Source organism: Podarcis gaigeae (genome assembly GCF_964106915.1).
Source record: "Podarcis gaigeae genome assembly, chromosome: 9".
Lineage (NCBI taxonomy): Eukaryota > Metazoa > Chordata > Lepidosauria > Squamata > Lacertidae > Podarcis > Podarcis gaigeae.
Genome location: NC_139685.1, coordinates 45835699 through 45849603, shown reverse-complemented (window position 1 = coordinate 45849603; position 13905 = coordinate 45835699).

Genomic DNA, 13905 nt, shown 5'->3' with positions numbered 1-13905 from the left:
TTTCTGTAGCCCAGGATTACACAAAAGATCAAATGAGTGGAAATACCACAGGGGACTTGAATGAATAGAAACAAAAACCTAAATTTCAGAAGGTAAGCATCAATAGAACCTGCTCAGAGAATTGGGGTATTCTATTTGCATTCCTAGTACACATTTATAATAGGCTTAAAATCTACTTTATAAAACTGACTGGTAGAAAAATATGAATTGCATTGGGTGAGACTACATGTGGCTCACTAGATCAGCTCTCCCCAACCTGATGTCATCCAGATGTTTTGAACTCCTATCAGACCCAGCCAGCATGAGCAACAGTCAGAGAACATGGGAGTAGTAGTTCAAAGCATCTAGAGGGCACCAGGTTGTAGATGTTTGCCCTAGATAATCCTTCCCTTCCCTGACTGGTGTCTTTCCAACACTACACAACAGGCAATATTTTTTTAAAAAACTTGTTTTGAATGAAAGCTTCCTAAGCTTTCCTAAGCCTGGGGGGGGGGTTGCTCCCCACCCACCTCCTTGGAGTTATAAATAAATGCAAGAGATGAAGATTATATCAAGCTAGAAATGGAGTAAGTATCTCAGTACAGCCCTTAGCATGTGTGAATAGTTTAACTTGATATTTCCATATATATACTGCAGCATTGCAGAAATACCATGAAAATTTACACACACAGCAGAAAATCTGTTCGCCCACCCTTTCTTCTGATGATTGATGATAATGAAAAAGTAATATTTAACTCGCTTGTCAAAAAAATTTCTCACCTACTGGCAGGTAGGGAGGAAGATTCAGCAAGCCTTGTAAAGTTTAATATATTACCTGATTTCCCACCTCTTCCTTTTTAAATGAATAAAAATATTGAGGCCAATGGAAGCTATATATTCACAACAAGATATTTTGATCTGCTTTGTTATTAACAGGGGCAGACATTGGTCTTTCAAATTTCAGCAGTCAAAATTTGGCACACACCCCACCTCTCTCCTTCTTTTCTGCTCAATTCACTACATCATAGTTGTGACGCCCTGAAGCACCCCCTAGGCTCAGCGCCCGGTATGGTGGAACTGGTCATGCTGTCCTAAACTTGACTCTGCTATTACATAAATATTTGTTTTTTTATAATATTTTTTTTATTAGTTTTATGAAATACAGAAAAAAGAATAAAGAACATATTATGAAAGTAGAAAAAGAAAGTTACAAATTTTTCTTACTCTTTTTTCCAAATCTGTTGGACTTCCCCACATCCTCCCAACCCTGCATTCTCTGTAATGCATAACGTCTGCAATTTGTTAACTTATTTCAATACTTATTGTATCTTCCTTTTTATCATGTTACCCAATTTCAAATAAATTATGACCCAAATCATGTACGTTTTCATTTTAACACAATAAAGTTATTTCATTATTCTATCTCTGACTCCTTGTACCTTAATTTGCATTTCTTTAATTTAACATTACTGAAGCTAGAATTTCCTAGAAGGTGCGTTTTTTAACATTCATACAACTTATAATGTTTTTCCAAATAGTCTTTAAATTTTCTCCAATCGTCCTCGAACGTTTCTTCTCCCAAGTCTCGGATTCTGCCAGTCATTTCGGCCAGTTCCATATAGTCCATCAACTGCGTGTGCCATTCCTCCAGTGTGGGTAAATCTTGTGTCTTCCAATATTTTGCAATCAGGATCCTTGCTGCTGTAGTAGCATACATAAAAAAGGTTCTGTCCTTCTTAAGCACTCTCTGGTCCACCATGCCCAGGAGGAAGGCCTCTGGTTTCTTAGGTAAGGTATATCTAAATACCTTTTTTAGTTCATTATGAATCATTTCCCAAAAGGCCTTCACTTTCGGGCAGGTCCACCAGAGGTGAAAGAATGTCCCTTCCGCCTCTTTACATTTCCAGCATTTATTATCAGACAGGTGATATATCTTAGCAAGCTTGACTGGGGTCATGTACCACCGGTATATCATTTTCATAATATTTTCCTTCAAGGCACTACATGCCGTAAATTTCATTCCGGTGTTCCATAACCTTTCCCAGTCTTCAAACATAATGTTATGCCCCAAATCCTGCGCCCACTTTATCATGGCGGATTTGACTGTCTCATCCTGAGTATTCCATTTAAGCAGCAGGTTATACATTCTCGAAAGTAGTTTACTTTTTGGTTCTAACAATTCTGTCTCTAGTTTCAATTTTTCCACCTGGAATCCAACCTTCTTGTCTACTTTAAAAACCTCTTGAATTTGTGCATAATGCAACCAATCTCGCACCTTGTTTTTTAGTTTTTCCAAGCTCTGCAACCTCCAATTGTCTCCAATCTTTTCAATAATTTCCTCATATTTAGGCCAATTGGCTTCCATATTAGGTCTCTTACGTGCCTTGGCCTCCACCGGTGAGAGCCACCTCGGAGTCTTACTCTCCATGATATTACATAAATATTTGGACCCATACACACAGTGCTCCTCATCATTCCTTGAAGAGGATACACAGTGTTGTGTTCTTTTTGGTTTATAAGCTCTGCGTTCTGTCTGCTGAAACAGAAATTGTTTTAGCTCAGAAATTGATGGTGAGGAAGTTTTAGTGTTATAATGCAATCACACAAATGCTCCTCAAGTGTTCTGCTTTTTGAAAGTAAATCCCATATTGATTATCTGTTCTCTAACATTTTGTCTACCTTTGAAAAATCTGGTGCACTGTTACATGGCAACCGTCTCAATCTCTCAACCCTTCAAGATCAAAAAAGGGACTTTGTATGACTCGTGAAGGCAATGAGAATGCAGAATGGTTCAGAGGTGTAATCACATGATCTTGACTAAAAGAGGTTTAACAGGTATTGGATAGCTTGTCTTAGAGCTGGGAGTTGGACCACTGAGGTTTTCAACTTGTTTTAATACTTGTTTTTATAGGTCACTTTGAGTCCACCTCACTGAAAAAAGTCACTAATAATGATCATGAAATATACTCAGAGTCGCGAAGTGATTTCATGCTCTTTATTCAGCTCATAGTGGTGAGGAGGAATGAATGAAAGTCCCCTCAAGGTATCTGCTTTATATACATTATTTACCCAATGGGCTGCACATGATTGGCTAATTCCGGAATTCTACTGTAAGCCAATCAGGTTGTGGATTCACTTAAATCTGGAGCATGATTGGGTGGTTCCTGCCAACCAATCATACTGCTGCATTGTTCTAGGACCAATCCGACTGCTGCATTCTGAATCCTATTGTTCTAGGACCAATCAGACTGCTGCCTTTTGGATCCTATTGTTCTAGGACCAATCAGACTGCTGCAGTTTGGATCCTATTCGACTCAGTACATAACACCCCTCCCCTCTAAGTTCCAGTCCTGCCCGGGAGGTCGCATTCATAGTCCTCAAGGTACGCTGGCGGCCTACGTGTCCGTTGCGGCCTGTGGTGTTCCCTGGTCCGGTGTTCAGGTTCTGGCTCGTGTTCCAAGGATGCTGGCTGTGATGGGGCTGTTTGGTCTGGCGCAACCGGCTCGCTCAGTCGTGGTTCTGGTTCCGGTGTCCTTTCGGCCTCACGGGTCCTCTCTGTATTTACTGATTCTGCCTCTCCTGCTGGCCCCTGCTGCTCTATGGGCCTCACTGCCCCACTGTTCCCTTGGGACTCCTCTGCCCTTTCCTCCTCCTGGGTTTCTCCCGGGAATCGTCGCCGTATCTGGTCGCAGTGGCGGCGCCAGCATTGCCCTCCATCCGTTAGCACCTCGTACGACACAGGGCCAGTGACCCTGGTGACTGTGGCGGGTACCCATGCTGGGCCTGCCCCAAAATTCTTTGCGTACACTGGGTCCTGGGCCTCGAAGGTCCGGGGGTTCCTGCCTTCCCCCACCACTACCTCATCCTGAGCTCTATCGGGGTGAAGGCGGTCCAATCTGATTGCAAGGCGCCGACCCATTAGTAGTTCAGCGGGGCTCCGGCCAGTCGTTGAGCTGGGGGTGCTGTGCTGTGCTAGGAGGAATGTGGCAAGGCGGTACTCCCAATCCCCTTGCGTCATGCGGCGAAGGGTGTCCTTGGTGGTCCGCACCATGCGTTCTGCTTGGCCATTGGTGGCAGGGTGGAATGGCGCCGAACGGATGTGGCGGATGGCGTTCTGCGCTGTGAAGGTTTGGAATTCTCCTGACGTAAATGCAGTCCCGTTGTCTGAGACGAGAGTGTCAGGGAGCCCGTGGGTTGCAAACAGCCTGCGTAGTACCCGGATGGCTGCGGACGTAGAAGTGGACGGTACCAGTGCGACTTCCAGCCATTTGGTGTAGGAGTCCACCACTATGAAGAATGTTTTCCCCTGAAAGGGGCCAGCGAAGTCCACATGCAGGCGTGACCATGGTGCTCGGGCGGACTCCCAGGACTGGACTGGGGCCCTTGGGGGATCTGGGCGGGATTCTTGGCAGGCCTGGCAGTGTTTGACCCAGGCCTCTATCTCTCCGTCGATCCCCGGCCACCACACATAACTCCTGGCAAGGGCCTTCATTCTTACTACCCCTGGGTGTGTCTCATGTAGGGCTGTGAGGACCCTTTTGCGGAGGGGCTGGGGAACAACGACCCTGCTTCCCCATAAAAGGCACCCCTTGTGGGCCGACAGTTCATGTTTGCGGGTTGTGTAGCCAGCGAATTCTGGCCCAGGCCTGCTGCTGGGCCATCCCCTCCACACCCAGTCCAGGACCCGGGAGATGACCCTATCTTTCTTGGAGTGGTGTGCAACTTCTTGTGCCTGAATGGGGCGGTCGGGAAGCAGCTCCAGGCTCATAACCTCTTGTGCAGGTGCTGGGTCGGGGCCTGTTTCCGGTAGTGGTAGCCTGCTGAGGGCGTCCGCATGGCCCATCGCCTTCCCCGGGCGGTGAATCAGCGCATACTGGTAGCTGGCAAGGAAAATTGACCACCTGAGGACACGAGGAGACAGCACTTGGGGGGTCTGCTTTTCGGGGGCAAACAAGCCAAGCAACGGTTTGTGGTCAGTCACCACGGTGAAGGGCCGCCCGTACAAGAAATCATGGAATTTTTTTACTCCCTTCACAATTGCCAGACCCTCCTTGTCGATTTGTGAGTAGTTCCGCTCGGTTGCGTTGAGTGTCTGGGAAAAGTATGCCACCGGTACCTCTCTCCCATCCGGGAGTTGGTGTCCCAGGACAGCGCCAATGCCATAGGGCGAGGCGTCGCATGCTAGCACCACCGGCAGCCTCTCATCAAAGTGTGCCAAGACCGAGTTTGAGACAAGCAAGTCCTTGACTGCCTGGAATGCGGCCTCCTGGCGCTGGCCCCACACCCAAGGGGCCCGCTTGTCCAGGAGTCTGTGTAGGGGCTCCGCTACCGCCGCCTTGTGGGGAAGGAAGGAATGGTAAAAGTTCAATAGTCCCAAGAAGGCCTGAAGTTCAGTCTTGCTCTTGGGCGCTGGGGCATCACAAATGGCCCGTACCTTGTCCCCAGTCGGGTGGACCCCTTCTGCGTCCACCATAAATCCCAGAAAGTCCACCTGAGGCACTCCTAGTAGACATTTTTCCCGCTTCACCTTGAGACCCGCTGTCTGGAAACGGTGCAGAACGGTGCGGAGGCGGTCCTCAAACTCCTCTGGTGTGGGCCCGGCAATCAACACATCATCGAAGAAGGGGGTGACGCCAGGAATCCCTTTAAGGACCGAGTCCATTAGATTCTGGAATATGCCTGGTGCCACGCTGACACCGAATTGCAGCCGCTTTACCCTGAACGCTCCTCTGTGCGTCACAATCGTCTGTGCCTCTGCTGTGGCCTCATCTACTGGCAGCTGTTGATATGCTTGGGCCAAGTCCAGCTTGCCAAAAATTTTCGACCCAGCCAGGGTAGCAAGGACATGGCTGACCACTGGCACTGGGTATGCATGGGCCGTGAGGGCCTTGTTTATAGTACATTTGTAGTCTGCGCAGATGCGGACCGAACCATTAGGCTTGACGGGTGTGACGATTGGGGTTTCCCAGGGGGCATTAGGCACCGGCTCCAGCACTCCTTGCTCCACTAGCCGGTCCAATTCCTCGTCTATACGTGGTTTCAGGGCGAACGGGACCCGGCGGGCCTTGAGCCTGACTGGTCGTACTGCGGGGTCAAGCTGTAGAGCAATGGGGGGGCCCGTATACTGTCCCAATTTCCCATCGAAAACCCCTGGAAATTCCTTGCATATAGCGTCCACATCCACTTGTAAGGTAGTGTGGTTCACTCCGGTGATGGCTAGTCCCAGTGGTCCAAACCATGCCAATCCCAGTAAGCTAATGTAGGGGCCCTTGACCACAAGCAAGTCCAGTTGCCGCGTCCGCCCTCGGTATTGCACCCTGAAGGTCCCCACCCCCATTGTGGGGACCTTACGTTTCTGGAAGTCCCGGAGGGTGAATGGGGCCGGCCTGAGTTTGGGACCCCCAGTAGGACACAGTTTCCTTAAGGTCCTTGCCGAGATTATGGATAGATTTGAACCCGTGTCAAGCTCCATGCGGCATGGGGCTCCCTCTATCCGTACCTCTACATAAATTTTCTCTATGTTGGGGTAGGGCAACTGGTATACCTGGAAGTCCGTGAGCTCCGTCGAGTTGCCTTGGTGCGTTGGGCCCCGGGACCTGGGGCTCTTGGATTGGTCATCTGATGCCTGGCGTCGGGTGGGCCGAGCCCGACACACCCGGGCGATGTGTCCCAATTTTCTGCACTGCCTGCACTCTGCATTGCGGAAACGGCAGGTCCTCCTCTCGTGAGTTTCCCCGCAGCTTGCGCAGTTCCCTCCTTCTCGTCGAGGCAGCTGTGGTATGTGGGCTGCTTGAGTGCGCTGCTGTACTCGGTGCACCTCCTCCCTGTCAGATCCTGAGTCGTCAGTGAGGTCTTCGTGGTGGACCCTCGGTTGGGATGGCAGGCTCGGCCGTGCCTCTTGCGTCGACCTCTTGGCAGCTTCCGTTGCCAGGGCCTCCTCCAGAGCGACCTGGAACGTTAGGTCCTTCTTAGCGTAGAGTCGTTGTTGCAGTTTCTCCTCCCTCAGGCCACCGACGAGGCGGTCACGAAGCATGTTCTCCAGCTCTGAGAAGTTGCAGAACCGGGCGGCTTGGCGGAGAGAGGTCACAAACCCAGTTATGGTTTCCCCAGGGCCTTGCCGCTTTGCATAGAAGGCATTTCGACGAGCCACCACTGAGGGTTGCGGCGAAAAGTGCCCCTTCAGCTGTTCCATTATTGTTTTGTATGGAACAGTAGCGACGTCTTCAGGCGCAAGGAGAGCCCGGGCGATTTCAAACGTCTCCTCTCCGCAGACGCTGAAGAATATCGCCCTCTTCTTGGCGTCTTCTTCATCGGTGACCCCTTTGGCTTCTAGGAGGAAGGTGAAACGGGAGGCGTACGCTTCCCAGTCTCCCGTTGCTGGGTTGAACGGCGAGAAGCTGCTGTCGGTTGCCATTCTGAGTTCCTTGTGTCCCGGAGCTGAAGCCTGGATACACGGTGCGAGGCAGCGGTGCGGCAGGTGGCGGTGCTGCGGTGCTGTGTGTGGCAGTCAGCTCAGCGGGATCCCATCCTCGTCGCCAGTGAAATATACTCAGAGTCGCGAAGTGATTTCATGCTCTTTATTCAGCTCATAGTGGTGAGGAGGAATGAATGAAAGTCCCCTCAAGGTATCTGCTTTATATACATTATTTACACAATGGGCTGCACATGATTGGCTAATTCCGGAATTCTACTGTAAGCCAATCAGGTTGTGGATTCACTTAAATCTGGAGCATGATTGGGTGGTTCTTGCCAACCAATCATACTGCTGCATTGTTCTAGGACCAATCCGACTGCTGCATTCTGAATCCTATTGTTCTAGGACCAATCAGACTGCTGCCTTTTGGATCCTATTGTTCTAGGACCAATCAGACTGCTGCAGTTTGGATCCTATTCGACTCAGTACATAACAGATCATAACTCTCACCCAGAACTAATGATGACATCGACCTTTGAAATCGCTTGGTTCAGGTTTTTGTAATTCAAAACTACATTTATTTTAAACTGATTTATATTTTCTGTGCCTGCACAGCTTGCAAAACTAAGCACACAAATGGCATCATTCCTGTGTCTGCTCACTGAGATGTTGGTTGCCGTAACCCTTTGCTTTCCCAAGAAAATGAAAAAATCCTGTTTGTGATACACATGGTTTTAGTCTAATATTTTGATTGTTCCTTTAGCAAAGAGTAAGTGATCTAAAATAACATGTTGTGACACATGACACTGTGATGTAGAATGATTTTTTTTTTTTTGGCGGTGAAGGGACGGCAGCAAATACTATACTGTCAGTGCCATATTTGGAGATGCACTTTCGTGACATACATGCACAAAAAATCATAAACTTAGAAAACTTCGAATAACAGAGAACATTTGACAGTATGTTTGTGACATTGGGATTGCAACTTGGTGAGTTAATTACTATTTATGATGAGGTAAGGTCACTCAGAACACAGAACAGAGCTTAGCAATTTAAGATGCTTTTATAAAATGTTTATTGCTTTTTCAGAAATAACAATCAGTTACTGCACTACAACCCCAAATTAATACTCCTGTCCCCTGAGGAACTATTTCATGGTTTTCTTTACAATATAAGATACATAATAAAAGTTCATTTGTGAATTTCTCATTCTATCATCAAAAATCTTAGGTACTTTCAGTCTTGGCTGGATTTCATCAACCCGTGTATTTATTCCCACATTATATTTTCTATAGCTCTACAGCGTGTCAACCTTGAGCTTTAGGGAAAATTTCTCCTGATCTATTAGGTACCTTCTTTATTTATATGTTCTTTTTATAGATGGCTTCATTCACCCTATTCTGAAGTTTGCTCCTTTCAATGTTAATCATGTGGAGGAGGAAGAGAGGGTGTTTTGGACTTTAGAGGTCTAAAATTTGCAGCTGCATGAGTAGAGGAGGCTCCTGACAACAGATGGTTGCCCTCCAAATGGTGGAAGATGACAAGGAATGTGAGAATGGGGCAAATGTGCTCATTTCTGCTTCCTCCTCCACATCATTCACATTGCATGGAGGAACAAACAGAGCCATTGTTTAGTCTCAGTGAAGGTGCTTCAAATGTGATAATCTTTTGTGGCTTTTCCTTGAGATGTGGCAGAGAGAATACTACTCCCTGCTTTATTTTAGGACTATTTGTGGTATTAACAAACACAGGCAGAGGCCAAATGGATCTTGTCTACTTGTAACAGATGGCTGCATATCACCATCCAGGAGCATGAATAGGGAGCCCTATAGATGGCTAGGTCACCTTAGGAAAAGGATTGTTTCCCTGCTGTGATAAAGCAAATAGACTCAAGACTTATCAGTGACTTGTGTTGTATTGATGAGATACAAAACAATGCATCCATGCCAGAGCAGTATGTGCGCCTCTTTATTTATTGCATTACCCAATATCTAAACTGGGCTTTAGGATCAACAAACTTGTTGTTTAGTCGTTTAGTCGTGTCCGACTCTTCGTGACCCCATGGACCAGAGAACGCCAGGCACCTCTGTCCTCCACTGCCTCCCGCAGTTTGGTCAAACTCATGCTGGTAACCTCGAAAACACTATCCAACCATCTCGTCCTCTGTCGCCCCCTTCTCCTTGTGCCCTCCATCTTTCCCAACATCAGGGTCTTCTCCAGGGAGTCTTCTCTTCTCATGAGGTGGCCAAAGTACTGGAGCCTCAGCTTCACAATCTGTCCTTCCAGTGAGCACTCAGGATTGATTTCCTTCAGTATGGAGAGGTTTGATCTTCTTGGAGTCCATGGGACTCTCAAGAGTCTCCCAAGAGTCTCCTCCAGCACCAAACTTACGAGTTTCTTTTTGTGAGGCATAGCTGTAAGAACCACGTTACACAAAGACACTTTATGGGAAGATGGGAGTGCAGTGGCATTCCGGGCTGCCGTGTTTGTATGACATTAAATTCAGTGATGAAACACTCTGGTTTATCCTTTGACCTTGGGGCAGGCTGTAGGTGGGGGCAGTCTGATCTGCCAGCTCCTAAGACTGATGATTGGGAAGTAAGATCTGTCCTACTGTATGAAAGCTGCTCCAGAACCAGAATGGGAACTTGACCCTATAGAAGAATCAGCTATTTTCTTGTGAGTCCAGATCCCATGATTTTATAAGGTGACTTTTACTTGAAAGGGGATGGACCACCAGGTTATCCTGGGCTGGTTGAAGGTATTTTGCTGCTTGAGGCAAAAGACAAGTTGCCATCACAACTACAGATGCTGAATGGGCTTATCAATGCTGGTGATATGACCAGTGATATGGCAGCACTCTCCACTGCCTCAAGGTTGCAGGCTAGCATCGAGCGTGCAGGACAGACTATACACAGCTGAGTCCTTGAACATCTCATGGTTGCTACACATGACACTTACTTTTTGCCTGCTCAAACAAATGCTGTGCAATGCCTGCTGTAGGGTGAGGCCTGGGACACATGTCATTCTGCTTGCTCACTAAGTGAGGTGCCTTTCTAACACAGCTGTGCAAGAAGGTGACTAGAGGATGGGAATAGCCAGGGTATTCAGGAGGAGTGGCTATGGGAGTCTCAGGAAAAACAAAGAAGAGGACTGCTGTCACAGCATCTGCTGCCTGCTCTTAGACCAACCCTGGCTTTAACAACATTTTCTTTTTACACACATTCATTTTAAGGTGCAGGGCTCCTATGAATACCCAGAGCACATATATGGGAAACCTTGGAACAGGAAAACAATTCACTGTGAAGTACTGGAGACATTATGCATGCAAATACCAGTTGCTGAGGAGCACAAGTAGAGAGAGGGCTGTTGTGTTCAAGTCCTGTTTGTAGGCTCATCATGGGCATCTTGTTGGCCCCTGGGAAAAAGAGGATGCTGAAGTAGATAGGTTTTCGGTCTCACCCTGCAGGGCTCTGTGTACATCCTTACAGCTGCACAGAATGCAAATGGAATAGCACTGTTTGATCTCCCTAGTTCAAACAGTAATTGTATTTGGTTATTTTCAGTCCCAGAATAGAGTGGAATATAATCTTTTCGACTCCTTTTTTCTCTGATTACTTTCAAAAGTAGGATTATGCTTTTAAGCATAGCAGTGCCTGTGTTTGGAAGCAATTATTTTAATAAAAATGACCAGAATATTTGAAGAGGCACTTGGAATAATAATAATAAAAAAATTGCTAGTTCCTACTCCAGAATGTTTAGTGAAGCAAGCCCTGTTAAGAAAACGTTACGGCCCTCCTTCCTTTCCCATGCTGCCTTATTTCATCAGTCTCAGAAATTCAGCGCAAAACATTGTTTTGTATGACTGCCATTTTCACCCATTTCCTAGCTTATTGGTTTTCCAGCTCTAAATATAAATTTGGTATCCTCACAAATGCACTCAATTAAAAGCACTATAATGTGTTCCTTTTCAATGGGAAACTTTGTCATTCAGTCAGATTGGATAATTAAAGTCAAAAGTCAAGAGAGGGGAGATTTAAAGCAGAGTTTAACCTAGGTTGCTGTAAATCCTAACAAAACCTAAACAAAACTTAAAGTCCAACAAGGTCAGTCAATTGTCTGGTGACCATTGGTCTTGGCTGTGAGTCCTGGAAGACCTGCTTCCTGGCTTGCAAGCCTTTTTCCACCTGACCCTGACTGACTCCAGCTACAAAGGCTGAGGCTTCTGAACAGTGGTTCCCAATAGGTGGCCTGCAGACCCTGGGGATGCATAACACCATTCACATTACAAAAACTACCATAGCAATATCAACTTTTTTGAAAGTAGGTGGTCCATGGCTTGGCTTTTAAAAACAGGGGGTCTGCAGAATTTACCTAATTGGACACCACTGGTTTAGCCAATGTAACTACAGCACAAATGACATAAAAATCACCACAAAGATGACCAGGCATGTGATGGTGAAGGCAGCAAAGAAATTCTACTAGATCCAACTGAGGCAGGGTTTATTAATATCTAACTTGTTTAAAGAGATGCTAGTACCCTCAGAAGCCTGCTCTGACCAGTTTGCAAGTTCTACCTTCTCACATATGTTGTTGTTTAGTCGTTTAGTCGTGTCTGACTCTTCGTGACCCCATGGACCAGAGAACGCCAGGCACCTCTGTCCTCCACTGCCTCCCGCAGTTTGGTCAAACTCATGCTGGTAACCTCGAAAACACTATCCAACCATCTCGTCCTCTGCCGTCCCCTTCTCCTTGTGCCCTCCATCTTTCCCAACATCGGGGTCTTTTCCAGGGAGTCTTCTCTTCTCATGAGGTGGCCAAAGTACTGGAGCCTCAGCTTCACAATCTGTCCTTCCAGTGAGCACTCAGGGTTGATTTCCTTCAGTATGGAGAGGTTTGATCTTCTTGCAGTCCATGGGACTCTCAAGAGTCTCCTCCAGCACCATAATTCAAAAGCATCAATTCTTCGGCGATCAGCCTTCTTTATGGTCCAGCTCTCACTTCCATACATCACTACTGGGAAAACCATAGCTTTAACTATACGAACCTTTGTTGGCAAGGTGATGTCTCTACTTCTCAAGATGCTGTCTAGGCCTGTCATTGCCCTTCTCCCAAGAAGCAGGCGTCTTTTAATTTCGTGGCTGCTGTCACCATCTGCAGTGATCATTGAGCCCAAGAAAGTAAAATCTCTCACTACCTCCATTTCTTCCCCTTCTATTTGCCAGGAGCTGATGGGACCAGTGGCCATGATCTTCGTTTTCTTGATGTTGAGCTTCAGACCATATTTTGCGCTCTCCTCTTTCACCCTCATTAAAAGGTTCTTTAATTCCTCCTCACTTTCTGCCATCAAGGTTGTGTCATCTGCATATCTGAGGTTGTTGATATTTCTTCCGGCAATCTTAATTCTGGCTAGGGATTCATCCAGCCCAGCCTTTCGCATGATGAATTCTGCATATAAGTTAAATAAGCAGGGAGACAAAATACAGCCTTGTCGTACTCCTTTCCCAATTTTGAACCAATCAGTTGTTCCATATCCAGTTCTAACTGTAGCTTCTTGTCCCACATAGAGATTTCTCAGGAGACAGATGAGGTGATCTGGCACTCCCATTTCTTTAAGAACTTGCCATAGTTTGCCGTGGTCGACACAGTCAAAGGCTTTTGCATAGTCAATGAAGCAGAAGTAGATGTCTTTCTGGAACTCTCTAGCTTTCTCCATAATCCAGCGCATGTTTGCAATTTGGTCTCTGGTTCCTCTGCCTCTTCTAAATCCAGCTTGCACTTCTGGGAGTTCTCGGTCCACATACTGCTTGAGCCTTCCTTGTAGAATTTTAAGCATAACCTTGCTAGCGTGTGAAATGAGTGCAATTGTGCGGTAGTTGGAGCATTCTTTGGCACTGCCCTTCTTTGGGATTGGGATGTAGACTGATCTTCTCCAATCTTCTGGCCACTGCTGAGTTTTCCAAACTTGCTGGCATATTGAGTGTAGCACCTTAACAGCATCATCTTTTAAAATTTTAAATAGTTCAGCTGGAATACCATCACTTCCACTGGCCTTGTTATTTGCAGTGCTTTCTAAGGCCCATTTGACTTCACTTTCCAGGATGTCTGGCTCAAGGTCAGCAACCACACTACCTGGGGTATACGAGACATCCATTTCTTTCTGGTATAATTCCTCTGTGTATTCTTGCCACCCTTCTTGATGTCTTCTGCTTCTGTTAGGTCCTTTCCACTTTTGTCCTTTATTATGGAAATCTTTGTACGAAATGTTCCTTTCTCACATATAGAGCTGACCAAAAGTTGAAACCTGCAGATGAGGCCTGCCTGGTTGCACCACAGGCTGCTGAGATTCATCCTGCAACAATCAAGGGGTAGACCTTTTCTGTCAAGATGCCCAGTCTATGGAATCATCTCTCCTTCAAGCACCAGCTTTTTGATGCATGTAAAACAGCTTTTTATTCATGCTGGTTATTCATGTGGTTATGTGATTTTTTTAATTGTGTTGTTCTTTAGAA